The 14,419-nt window shown below is 42.6% G+C and overlaps 1 pseudogene; it reads right to left on the bottom strand.

Moving 5' to 3' along the window:
* Positions 1-10,081: 10,081 nt before the first annotated feature.
* On the bottom strand, positions 10,082-12,097 carry LOC143401920 (MAP/microtubule affinity-regulating kinase 3 pseudogene; annotated as a pseudogene).
* Positions 12,098-14,419: the final 2,322 nt, after the last annotated feature.

The following is a 14,419-nucleotide window of genomic DNA, read 5'->3' as shown; positions in this document are numbered from 1 at the left end:
ATTGTGCTGATTTCTATGCCAAATTTTAGTCTGACAATATGATTTTCAGCGTAATTTTTAATTGTGGGAAATTCAACCAAAATTCCCTCAAACAGTAATGATTTGCTATTAGAAAACAAGTAGAACAAATCTTAAAGAACAAAGAATAAAGTATAGAAAAGAAAATGTTTTCTGTTAACAATGGATATAGTACCATGGAAGAATTGGATAAGCAAAACTTAGACAATAAATCCAAACCTTTCAGTAGAACCCAGCTCTCCCAGTGATATAAAAAGCATTCCAGGGACCATAGAGATTTTGAAATCACTGCAGAGGGAATACAAATACAGTTTGTAGAGGTTAATTAGGGCATTAGAGGACAATATTGCTTTTGGAAAGTTTTTTTTTTTTTAAATAACTTGATTGCAGAAAGATTTCAAATAAATTTCTGAGAGAAAACAAATGAGTTTTTGGATTTAAATTTAAATAGTTGAAACAAGTTTATCCTAATGTAACATGCCTTAGAATAACTATGAAGATCATCATTTATACTGCCCAAAATACAGGAAACATTTTTTTTTCCTCCAACTGAGGCTACTAGAGAATTAAAGCATATAGAAAAGAGTTTTTTTTAGTCATGTGGAAATTCTTGAAAGTGAAAGATGAAGACTGGTACCTTGAAAAGGGTTAGACAAAGCTGATGTCATAGTGTTCACTTCCAAATGTTCAATGACAGTAAATGTATTTCTCTCCAAACCCTAAGAGCAGCTGAAAGATGTTATCTAATTAATCCATTCCTTTAAAAAAATGATACTTATATCACCCCATGAGATAGTCATGTGTTCTACTGCAATTATGCTGAGAGAATCAAGGAATCTATGACAAAGGACTTGTCATTCATCCACTTAGCAAACAGATACAAGGCAATGTCACTATCTGTAACAGGTGTTGAGGATAAGCAGCAAATAAGATATAATCTCTGTGAGAAATGCACAGTTCAAGGTAAAATAGATATAGAGATCACGTCAGCATGATGTAGGTATTCTGAGAAGTAACTACAACATTATCTTTGGAAAGATATTTAAGAGGATGTTCAGGAAGGGTTTGTCATCAATAGGGAACCTAGATATACAAGTTGGCCAGGAGAGGAGAGGGATGAAAGGATGTTCCAGTGAGAGGGGTCACAATATGCAAAAACCTAAGGGCCAAATACAAAGGTCATGTTAGAGGCTCAGGAATCAGTGTCACTGAAGTAATAGTTAGAGAAGGGGTGTTATGATACTATCCTGATAACATAAACAGAATCTAGACAATGAAAGGCCACAAATAGCATGTCAGGGATTTGAGGCATTATATAAGGCTTTCAAGCAAAAACTGATTTTTGCTGGATCTGAATACAAAACAGATTATTCGGACTGGAAGTGGAGAAGGGTGTGAAGGTGAGCAAGACTGTATGCAAGGAGAACAATGAAGAGGGAACAGTTCTTCAGTAAGAGAATTCAAAATTTCATTGGGACCAAACAGAGGTAGCAGAAGTGAGGACAGAGAAAACTGCCCCAATCCAACTGGTCTTTATGAGGCCCAGCAGATAAGACTTTGCAGCAGGAAGGACAGAGACCAAAAGAAGGGAAGTAGGAAACCATCTGGGTTTTAGGTCTTGGCATTGGGTGTCCTTAAATGGGGAGTACAGGCTGGATTCTGGTTGATGAATTTAGTTTTTAACATGTGGAACTTGGGGGTTCTCTGATTCCCCAAGAGAAATTCTTGTGTTTTCTCTATTCTTTTCTTTACTTTTTAGGTACTAGGGATTAAACTCAGGAGCACTCTACCACTGAGCTACATCACCAACCTTTTTTCATTTTCTGAGTCAGGGTCTCTTTGAATTGCTGAGGCTGGCCTCAAACTTCTGATGCTCCTGCTTCAGTCTCCTGAGTAGCTGTTATTATAGTTGTGCACCACACACCTCTTGGAATTTTTGTTCTTATCATGATCCTACTTTGTTGAATGTAACTGCATTAGATGAAATAGGACAATTGAAGGAAAGATTATATACTGAAGGGAAATATTGATGAGGAAAAGGGAGATAGTTGGAAAACAAACCACTGAACCAGTGAAATAAAATGAAATGCCCGGTACAGCGGCTCACACCTGTAATCCCAGCCACTTGGGAGACCAAGACAGAAGGATCCCAAGTTGAAAGCTAACCTTCACATTTTAGTGAGACCCTGTCTGAAAAATAAACATTAAAAAGGACTGAGAATGTAGTCCAGTGGTAAATCACACCTGGGATCAATCACCAGTACCAAAAGGGCAAGTAAAGAAAGGGAGAAAAGACACTACTCAGTGAAATGGAATTACAAAATCATAGTATAAGTATTGTGAGTAGTTTTCCACATTTAGAAGATTAAAGAAGCAAGCAACACCTGAATTGCATGTTGTCTGTATAAATTCACGGAGGCAAAGCATGAACACCTGTGTGTACACATGGAAGTCAGTGGAAACATGAGATTAGTAGAAAATAATGTCAGACCACCTACCTGACATGGGTAGCCAATAAGATTGGCTGTCTTGACTTGATTGACCTGATTGGCCTCAGTGTCAGTGTTCATCTCTTAAGGACATATGTACATCTCATATTGAATATTCTGAGGTTTCTTGACAGGAGATTTTTAGTGAGGAAATGTTCCGATTCTGAAAGACTATCGTTATTATGCATGAAACTTTGTTGATCAATTATTTTAAACATCATGACATATGCAGAATGGAAATATTCTTAATTTAAGATTTAATGGATTTCCTTTTCCATGTAATATATACTAGATAATTGTCCAATCTTGACAATGTAAAAAATAAAATACAAATAACAGAAGTTGAAAGAACTCAGAGGGGGCTGGGGTTGTGACTCAAGTGGTAGGCGCTCATCTGGCCTTCGTGCAGCCCGGGTTTGATCCTCATCACCACATACAAAAAAAAACCAAAGATGTTGTGTCCGCCGAAAACTAAAAAATAAATATTAAAATTCTCTCTCTCTCTCTCTCTCTCTCTCTCTCTCTCTCTCTCTCTCTTTCTCTTAAAAAAAAAAGAAAGAACTCAGAGGAAGAGTCAAAATACTAATATCTGTATGTTATAAGGCAGAGAATAAAAAATGAGTGTTTATGATTGATGAAACAAAAAATAAAATTATGAGTACTATTTAATGTTCAAATATAAGAATTTAGGAACAAAAGGATAGAAAGCTTGTATGCTATGTCACCTAAAGATTAAAATATAGCTACCAATTCATCACAGTGCTTGGCTGCAGTCATGACAATGGTATGAATGTGTGTGAACAGAGATTGTGTCAATCAGAAAGAACATACCATTAAAATGCACTATTGTGTTCCTAACAAAGTCAAGGGAGACCGGTACACTTGTGAAAGGATCACACAAAATACATTGAGAAACTTCACTGAAGGTCACATGCACACCATGTGTTATGGATTGGGGTTCTTAAATGTTCTGTTTGTTACAGAGGCAATGGCTGTCTTGGGAACATTAAATGGAGACCATATTAAGAGAGAAGGATTACCTCTGAACTGAAAGGCATTTTTGCAGCAATGAACTGTTGGGAATTTTATGTTTTATAGGGGTCCTTCACTCTTTTTCAGGGTCCCATGACTTTAGGACATTCACAGTACAGGCCAGCTTCCACTCCCAGGCTTGGTGTTCTTTTCGTCAGATTTCAATGTCATGATGTAGAAGATGGAAGATGGAAACGCCAATGCCTGTCTGAAGGAGCAAGTGGTTAAGGGATCTGGAAATGTTCTGTGACAGAGGCAATGCTATCTTGGGAACAGTAAATGGAGAACATGTTAAGAGATTACCTCAGAAGTGATAGCCAATTACAGAGCACTGAAGTGTTAGGAATTGGAAGGTCTCAAGTAGGTCTTTCTTTTCTTCTCTGATTTAGGTCTTTCATAGTAAAGGCCAGCATCCACTCCCAGGCATGGTGTTCTTTTCCTCAGATTTCAGTGTCATGATATAGGAGATGGAAGAAGGAAATGACAATGCCTGTGTGGAGCAGCAACTGGATTAGGGTTCTGAGAAGTTCTGTGACAGTCATTGGTTGTCTTGGAAACATTAAATGAAGAGCATGTTAGTAGAGATGTATGACCTCAGAAGTGACAGCCAATGAAGGTGCACTGAACTGTCAGGAATTGGCAGGTCTCCAATGGGTCTTTCTTTCTTCTGGGGGTTCCATGACTTCAGGGCATTCAGAGTACAGGCCAGAATGCAGTCCCAGGTTTGGAGTATTTCCCCCCAAATTTTACTGTCATGCTGTAGAAGATGGAAGATGGAAATGACAATGACTGTTTGAAGCAGCAGCTGGGTTAGTGTTCTTGAAATCTTCTGTGACAGAGGCAATGGCTATCTTGGGAACATGAAATGGAAAGCATGTTAGGAGAGACATATAAACTCTAAGCTGAAAGGCATTGATGGAGCACTGAACTGTTAGGTATTTTCAGGTCTCAAATGAGTCATTCTTTCTTTTTCAGGGTCCCATGACTTTTGGGTCTTTTATACTAATGTTCAGCTTTCATTCCCAGGCATGGTGTTCTATTCCTTAGATTTTCAGCTCATGATGTAGAAGATGGAAGGTGGAAATGACAATGACTTCTGAAGTAGTAACAGGATTAGGGTTCTTGAAATGTTCTGTGACATAGGCAATGGCTCTCTTGAGCACATTAAATGAAGAGTGTATCAGGAGAGATGGATTACCTCTCAGTTGAAAGCCACATATGGAGCACTGATCTGTTAGGAACTTGCATGTCTCAAGTGGGTCTCTGTTTTTCAGTGTCCCATGACTTTAGAGCCTTCATAGTATGGGAAGCTTCCACTCCTAGGCATGGTGTTCTTTTCCTCCGATATTACGGTCATGATGTAGAAGTTGGAAGATGGAAACAACAATGCCTGTCTGAAGCAGAAACTGCATTAGGGTTCTTGAAATGTTCTGTGACAGAGGCAATGGCTGTCTTGGGCACATCCCATGGAGAGCATGTGATGATAGATGGATTACCCCTGAACTGAAAGCCATTGGTGGAGCACTGTAGTGTTAGGAATTTGCAGGTCTCAAATGGGTCTTTCTTTCTTTTTTGGTGTCCCATGAGTTTAGGGCATTCATAGTACAGGCCAGCTCCCACTCCCAGGCGTGGTGATCTTTTTCTCAGATTTTACTGTCATGATGTAGAAGATGGAAGATGGAAACAACAATGCCTGTGTGAAGTCCCAACTGCATTAGGGTTCTTGAAATGTTCTGCGACAGAGGCAATGGCTGTCTGGGGCACATTAAAGGGAGAGCAAGTTAGGAGAAATGGATTACCTCTGAAGTGAAAGCCATTGATGGAGCACTGAACTGTTAGAAAATTACATGTCTTAAGCAGGTCTTTCTTTCTTTTGTTTTCCGGGTCAAATAACTTTAGGGCATTCATAGTAAAGGCGGGCTTCAACTCCAAGGTGTGGTGATCTTTTCCTCAGATTTTGCAGTCATGATGTAGAAGATGGAAGGCGGAATCGACAATGACTTCTGAAGCAGCAACTCGATTAGGGTTCTTGAAATGTTCTGTGACAGAGGCAATGGCTCTCTTGAGCACATTAAAAGGAGAGTGTATCCGGAGAGATGGATTACCTCTGAACTGAAAGCCACTTATGGAGCACTGATCTGTTAGGAATTTGCATGTCTCAAGTGGATCTTTCTTTATTTTTCATTGTTCCATGATTTTAGGGCATTCATAGTTCGGGGAGCTTCCACTTCCAGTGGAGGTATTCTATTCCTTAGAGTTTACTGTCACAATGTAGAAGTTGGAAGATGGAAACAACAATGCCTGTCTGAAGCAGCAACTGGATTAGGGTTCTTGAAATGTTCTGTGACAGAGGCAATGGCTGTCTTGGGCACATTCAATGGAGAGCATGTTAGGAGAGATGGATTACCTCTGAACTGAAAGCCATTTTGCACCAATGAACTGTTTGGAATTGTATGTCTTACAGGGGTCCTTCACTCTTTCTCAGGGTCTCATGACTTTAGGGCATTCACAGTACAGGCCAGCTTCCACTCCCAGGCTTCCTGTTATTTTCCTTAGATTTCACTGTCATGATGTAGAAGATGGAAGTTGGAAACGACAATGCCTGTCTGAAGGAGCAAGTGGATTTGGGTTCTGGAAATGTTCTGTGACAGAGGCAATGCTATCTTGGGAACAGTAAATGGAGAGCATGTTAACACAGAGAGAGATTACCTCAGAAATGATAGCCAATTACAGAGCACTGAAGTGTTAGGAATTGGCATGTCTCAAGCAGGTCTTTCTTTTCTTCTCTGATTTAGGTCTTTCATAGTAAGGCCAGCTTCCACTCCGGGCGTGGTGTTTTTTACCTCAGATCTTCAGGTCATGATATAGAAGATGGAAGATGGAAACGACAATGCCTGTGTGGAGCAGCAACTGGATTAGGGTTCTGAGAAGTTCTGTGACAGTCATTGGTTGTCTTGGGAACATTAGATGAAGATCATGTTAGTAGAGATGTATGACCTCAGAAGTGACAGCCAATGAAGGTGCACTGAACTGTTAGGAATTGGCAGGTCTCCAATGGGTCTTTCTTTCTTCTGGGGGTTCCATGACTTCAGGGCATTCAGAGTACAGGCCAGAATGCAGTCCCAGGTTTGGAGTATTTCCCCCCAAAATTTTACTGTCATGCTGTAGAAGATGGAAGATGGAAATGACAATGACTGTTTGAAGTAGCAGCTGGGTTAGTGGTCTTGAAATCTTCTGTGACAGAGGCAATGGCTATCGTGAAAACATGAAATGGAGAGCATGTTAGAAGAGACATATAACCTCTAAACTGAAAGGCATTGATGGAGCACTGAACTGTTAGGAATTTTCAGGTCTCAAATGGGTCGTTCTTTCTTTTTCAGGATCCCATGGCTTTTAGGTCTTTCATAGTGAGGCCAGCTTCCACTCCGGGCGTGGTGTTTTTTACCTCAGATCTTCAGGTCATGATATAGAAGATGGAAGATGGAAACAACAATGCCTGTATGAAGCAGCAAGTGGATTAGGGTTCTTGAAATGTTCTGTGACAGAGGCAATGGCTCTCTTGGGAATATCCCATGGAGAACATGTGGAGAGAGATGGATTACCTCTGAACTGATAACCTTTGATGGAGTACTGTAATGCTAGGAGTTTACAGGTCTCAAATGGGTCTTTCTTTCTTTCTTTTTTGGTGTCCCAGGACTTTAGGGCATTCGTAGTACAGGCCAGCTTCCACTCCCAAGCATGGTGATCTTTTTCTCAGATTTTACAGTCATGATGTAGAAGATGGAAGATGGAAACAACAATGCCTGTGTGAAGCAGCAATTGCATCAGAGTTCTTGAAATGTTCTGTGACAGAGGCAATGACTGTCTGGGGCACATAAAGGGAGAACATGTTAGGAGAGATGGATTACCTCTGAAGTGAAAGCCATTGATGGAGCACTGAACTGTAAGAAAATTACATGTCTCAAGCACGTCTTTCTCTCTTTTGTTTTCCGGGTCGCATAACTTTAGGGCATTCATAGTAAAGGCGGGCTTCAACTCCAAGGTGTGGTGTTCTTTTCCTCAGATTTTCAGGTCATGATGTAGAAGATGGAAGGTGGAAATGACAATGACTGTCTGAAGCGGCATCTGGATGAGGGTTCTTGAAATGTTCTGTGACAGAGGCAATGGCTCTCTTGAGCACATTAAATGGAGAGTGTATCAGGAGAGATGGATTACCTCTGAACTGAAAGCCACTTATGGAGCACTGATCTGTTAGGAATTTCCATGTCTCAAGTGGGTCTTTCTTTTTCAGTGTTCCATGATTTTAGGGCATTCATAGTATGGGAAGCTTCTACTTCCATTGGAGGTATTCTATTCCTCAGAGTTTACTGTCATAATGTAGAAGTTGGAAGATGGAAATAATAATGCCTGTCTGAAGCAGCAACTGGATTAGGGTTCTTGAAATGTTCTGTGACAGAGGCAATGGCTGTCTTGGGCACATTCAATGGAGAGCATGTTAGGAGAGATGGATTACCTCTGAACTGAAAGCCATTGATGGAGCACTATAGTGTTAGGAATTTGCAGGTCTCATTGGGTCTATCTTTCTTTCTTTTTTGGTGTCCAGTGACTTTAGGGCATTCATAGTACAGGCCTGTTTCCACTCCCAGGCCTGGTATTCTTTTTCTCAGATTTTACTGTCTTGATGTAGAAGATAGAAGATGGAAACAACAATGCCTGTATGAAGCAGCAACTGGATTAGGCTTCTTGAAAGGTTCTGTGACAGAGGTAATGGCTGTCTTGGGCACATTACTTTTAGAGCATGTGATAGAGATGCATTATCTCTGAACTGAAACCCATTAATGGAGCACTGACCTGTTAAGTATATGCAGGTCTCAAGTGCATCTTTCTATTTCGAGGTTCCATGCATTTAGGTCTTTCATGGTAGAGGCAGTTTCCACTCCCAGTCATGCTGCTCGTCTTTTTTCAGATTTCACTGTCAGGATGTAGAAGATGGAAGATGGAAACAACAATGCTAGTATGAAGCAGCAACTGGATTAGGGTTCTTGAATGATCTGACAGAGGCGATGGCTGTCTTGGAAACATTCAATGGAGAATCTGTTAGGAGAGATGGATTACCACTGAAATGGAAGCCTTTAATGCATCACTGTAGTGTTAGGAATTTGCAGGTCTTAAATGGCTCTTTCTTTCTTACTTTTCTGGTGTCCCATGATTTTAGGGCATTCATAGGAAACTGCAGCTTCCACTCCCAGTCATGGTGTTCTTTTCCTCAGATTTTACTGTCATGATGTAGAAGATGGAAGATGGAAATGACAATGACTGTCTGAAGCAGCAACTGCATTAGGGTTCTTTACAGGTCTGTGACAGAGGCAATGGCTGTCTTGGGATCATTCAATGGAGAGCATGTAAGGAGAGATGGAGTACCTCTGAAATGAAAGCCATTGATGGAGCACTGTGCTGTTAGCAATTTGCATGCCTCAAATGTGGCTTTCTCTCTTTTTTTCTTTTTCGGTTTCCCATGACTTTAGGGCATTCATAGTAAAGGCCAGCTTCCACTCCCAGGTGTGGTGTTCTTCACCTCAGATTTTCAGGTCTGATGTACAAGATGGAAGATGGAAGATGGAAGATGGAAGATGGAAATGACAAAGCCTCTCTGAAGCAGCGGATTAGTGTTTTTGAAATGTTCTGTGACAAAGCCAAAGGCTGTCTTGGGAACTCTCAGTGGGAAAGCGCCCCTTGAGACTTCCCAGTTGCTATGGGAACGATCTGTTGAAACAGAGGTTCTGTGACACTCATGGAGTCCTTCACTTCTTGACCATGAGGTTTGGATGCCAGGTGTGGGAGTTAGAAGTTTATCAAAGCAAGCTGGTCATCATAATCAGGTTGCCCCTATTTATGACCCTGTTTTGCTTGCTTTGCACAAACTTTCTCCCCAAACCCCTTTCATTGATCACACTGAGAAGGCTTGTGGTCATTGCACTCCACAGTGTGACAGCCTGTTTGGGTCCCATCTGCTGCCACCTGCAGGGTGGTTAATTGAGGAAACCAGATGAGAGGCCATGGGGGATGAGAAAAGTCAGAAATCCAAGGGGTGAAAGAGCTGGAAATGGGTGTCGATTACACTCTGGTAGAGTGCAACGGTCAGGAGCCAGCTCAACACGTTTGTTATATAAGTTTCATACTTAAAAGGTGTTTTTGTGAGAAAATTTATGCAAAGCCATCAAAACCAAGGTCATATGTATGACCAGTCCAATTATGAGTGGCAGCTTGTGCCCATAACGTTCCACCGCTGAGCCCTGCCACCTGAACCACAAGCTCAAGAACTGAATAGCTCCCTGGGTGGTACAGGTGGAACAGGTCTTCACCCAAGAAACTGGGCAGTCTTGACCAGCGCCTTGCATCAAGAATTCCCAGGAGGGGCATCACCTCCCGGGACAATTAAAGAACCCCCTAATTTAGTCACTGCTCCCAACAACTGCCTAGATGTTATTCTATATGTCCATCAGTGTTGAGGAAAACACTTCAAGTTGCTGTTAATTTATATCCTAATGACTGGCTTCCAGTTGGAGCTCACTGGCAATTTTTGAAGCCATGATTTTAAAAGCCTTCGATTTCCCTGATCGGGGCTTGATGCGGACCCCGTTCAAAGCCAGTCTGGGAAGTTTACATACCTCGATCTCCCACTGCAGCAGTTTCTCGGTGTACCCATCTCCATGGATGCAGAAGAGCAGAAAGGGCGTCTTGTGCATGTATTGGCAGTTGTTGGCATCTAGCACCTTTCGGATTTCCCTCATGATGTCACTGGGATCCATGGCACTAGTGATTTTCATGCTCCAGGTGAAGTGCAGGGAGCGAGGTTTTGCTTGTTGGTTCTCCTTTCTCTGCTCAGCAGTGACATGATGACTTGAACATGATGACTTGTATCTTGGGGTCTTCCCAGACTCAGTTGGAGGTCTTCTTGTGACTTTCGATGTAAACTTCGGGAAAACACCAGTGGTGCCTCTTCTTTGAGTCTGGGGCAATGCTTCAGCTGGATGGACGCAGCTGGGTGAGGCAAGAGGACCTTCGTGTGTTGCAGTTTGGGATTCCCGGGGCTGGCGGTGGAACATTCGACGAAGGGCACTGGCTCTGGGGAAGCAGGTGCAGCCCCGGGTGGAGGTACTTGGGACACTGTGGGTTGAAGTCACTGGAGGGCTCTGGGCAGGGAAGGTGCTGTTGTTCTGCCCATTCCGGCTCACTGAACGTGTGTCTGCTTTCGTTGTTTTGCGGCAAATGTTCTTACTCCACAGTGTCCTCCCTCCAGATGGTGTGCTGCTCTTGTAGGCAGCAGGCATTTTCTTGAATTCAGGAGTCTCCAGCTCCTTGGGACTGGTGGTGATCCCAGGTAGGGGCCTGGCTGGAGAAATTCCCTTTCCTCCCACAGCACTGCCACCGGATTTCTGGGAGGCCATTTGATGTTCTCTGAGGTGACTCTGGGCAGTGCTGGTCGGATATGGCCCAGTTCCAGCATGGTCCAGGGACCATGTCTGCTTCTGAGTGGAAACGCTTCGCTGCACTTTGCGGTGAGGAGGCCAGCTGGCGCTCTTTCTGAGGACCCTGCTTGGCTGCAGCTCAGCCAACGAGATGTTTCTGTGGGAGATGGCCACCTCTGGACCAACAAAGGGTTGGAGGACATCAAGGCCTCTGTTGATCCACCTGTCTCCCATAATTTCGGCCAGGGTGCTTCTCTTAGTTGGATTGAGCACCAGGAAGCGTTTCAGCAGATTTTCACACTCTGTTGACATGTACAGAGGGATTTGGTATCTTCCTTGTAGCACTCTGTCTCTAAGTTCTCTCACATTGGCCCCAACAAAAGGAAGCGACCCGGTGACTAGGGTGTATAGAACCACGCCAAGACTCCACACATCGACTTCGGGCCCCTCGTACTCTATGAGCTGGAAGAGCTCTGGAGCTGCGTAGGGCAGACTGCCGCAAAACGTGTTGAGTTTACACCCAAGTGTAAACTGGTTGCTGAGTCCAAAATCGGCTAGCTTGATGTTCATCTCTGCATCTAATAACAGATTCTCCGCCTTCAGGTCTCGGTGGGCGACCTGCTTTTGGTGACAATATTGGACTGCAGACACGATCTGCCGGAATATAGATCTTGCCTCCTCTTCCTGCAGTCTTCCTTTGTTGGCCAGATAGTCCAAAACTCTCCCTCCACTGGCGTACTCCAGGACCAAACAGAGTGCTTTTTCGCAGTCCAGAGCTTCATAGAGCTTCACGATGTGTGGGTGGTCTAACATCTTGAGGATTCTCACCTCTCTGTACATCATTTCGAGCTCTTGTGGCTTCAGATGTCTCTTATCGATGATCTTGATTGCCACTTCTTGACCTGTGAGGACGTGACGGGCCAGCATGACTTTGGCGAAGGTCCCCTTGCCGAGGGTTTTCAGTAGTCTATACTCTCCAATGCGAGTCTGTTTACCTGCAGAGGAAGCTGTGGATTTGGGGCGCTGTGCTCCAGAATGCCCGGTCTGGGAGGTGTCTTCTGCCCGTCTAGCTCCATGCGAGGGGTGCATGGTTTGACCCAAGTTGATGATCGATGGGTCTCGGTGTCACTGGAATGTTTAGGATAGGTGAGGGCTAGGCAAGGAGAGGGGGTGGGGCAAAACAAGGAGAGAGTTGGAGATGGGTTGGGGAAAAAACAGCCACAACTGCCTTTTACCAACAATATCGTGCCCAGTTCAAAAACTCGCTCTGGGAACATCGAAGGCCAAAAGGCAAATGAGGAGTGGTTCTAGGTCCACTCATTTCTAGGATTCTCATTCTATTGTCTCCTAGGCAGTCAATGCAGTCATAAAGGTACTGACTGCATAAAGAGTGGTCATATGCACCCTAAGTGGATCAAGGACCCAGGCGCTTACTCTGTCTAAGGAACTTGACAGTTTGGGGGTCAAGACCTGATGAAAAAGAAAACTTTTTTTTTTCCAGAAATATTCAGCTGGACATAAACACACTTGACAATTCAATTTGGATGGTGAAGTTGATTGGTGGAAGCACTGGGGTTGTAAGAGTGGTCCACTTTACCTTTTGAATATAACCCTGGCTGCTTATTTTAAAAGGGAAATGTTTTTCTTTTCCCCTTCTCCCTGTCTCCCTCCCTAACCTGGGGGCAGGGAACAAGATTACCTTGAGTAATCTGTTCTCCACAGGAAGGAGAAGTCACCAGAAGAACTAGGAAGTGATGATCTCCCAGATAAACTAGCTAATCATAACACACCATCAGCATGCACCTGGGAACCCCTAGTCAGGGCACACCTGGAGTGGAGCCTTTGAATAGTGTCCTTAAAAACCCTCTGTTTTCCCTGATGGGCAGAATCAAATCTTCTGGCACAGGAGTCCCCTGTGTTTCCCCTTTGCTGGCAAAGCAATAAACCTCCTTTTACCTTGATCTCAAAACCTTCTCCTCATTATTGCATGGCCATCAGGGACAAGGCCCAAGGTTTTTGGTAACAGGTCAGGGACCCAGGCTCTAGTGTATTGCTCATCTGCTTTTTTTCCCTAGTGTCTTTCAAAAGTCTTCAAACCTCCTCAATTCAATCATTGTAGGGGCTGCAATATGCAAATACTAGTTTCACTTCTTTTCTTTGTAAAAGTTGTCTTGCATTTCTGCCAAATACCTGTATCTTTAAAGGAGATTATTAATTTACTTCAGGTATTGAACATGTTGGCTTTTTAATATCAGTAAAGAAACAAAATGTGTCATACATGTGGCCAGTTAAGACTTAGGAGTCATTCTCAAAATTAACCTGGATGGAGTTTCAAGTGCAGCTGCACTCCATCTGCTGAAATTTTGTATTTTACCCTATGGTATGAATTTTGGAAATTAGGTCATTTTTTGAACAAATACAAAATATTCAAAAATGTGCCTGGCATATGGTTTGTACCCATTAAATACTTGTGGAATAAATGGTTTACCATTGCTTTGTATTCTTAATTACTAGAAGAGACAGAGACAGAGAGAGAGAGAGAGAGAGAGAGAGAGAGAGAGAGAGAGAGAGAATATGTGTGTGTGTGTGTGTGTGTGTGTGTGTGTGTATGGGCACATGCACATTGGTGCAGCATTTCCTTGTTAATAGCAGTCTTCTTGTCCATATTGAATGCTTTCACACATTATATTCTAATAGTGCTACACACATCTGGTGTCAATGTAACAGTGGTCCACCTTGTGTTTTGATTAGAGCTCTTGCTGCTCTGTCCCTGTAACTCATTTTTAAATACATATTTTTTTCATTCTCTTCTTCTCTCACTACTTCTCCCTAATTTCAGGGGGAACAGGATTATGTTTTTTTCCCCGTTTCAGGCAAATTTCTCTCTCTTAGAGTTCACACCCACCAAAGGAAGGAAATAATCCAGTAGATCTCAGAAATGACTCTCTCCCAAATTAACAAATGAATTACAACTCCAGACACAGAACATGTAGAATGTAGCCTTTGAATCACCTCTTTATAAGCCCCCTGTTCCTGCTGATAGGCAGAATCACAGCCTTTGGGACAGAAGTCTCCTGTGTTTCTCCTTTGTTAGCAAAGCAATAAGCCTTCGTTTACTTTGTTCTCAAAACCATGTCCTCCTTATTGGACCAAGCTTTCAACCATATCAAGGTGCTATAACAAATTCAAAATACATACTATTTGCAATTAGTAAACAGGTATCATTTGAGTCTACCCGATTTGTAAAATAACTATTAAATATTCTCCCCCATTAAGTGGCCGATACTGTGAATACTTTAACCTTTTCTCAGTGACTCATGTTCACCTCTAGCAACATCAATAAATGTAAGATTTCAAGCCTTATGGGCCTTCCATAAGGTGATTTCAATAGAGGTCTGACAGATTATTTTG

This window comes from Callospermophilus lateralis, chromosome 6, assembly GCF_048772815.1.
Source record: "Callospermophilus lateralis isolate mCalLat2 chromosome 6, mCalLat2.hap1, whole genome shotgun sequence".
NCBI lineage: Eukaryota > Metazoa > Chordata > Mammalia > Rodentia > Sciuridae > Callospermophilus > Callospermophilus lateralis.
The sequence above is the reverse complement of the archived record's forward strand: the minus strand, read 5'-3'. Positions and strand labels throughout refer to the sequence as shown.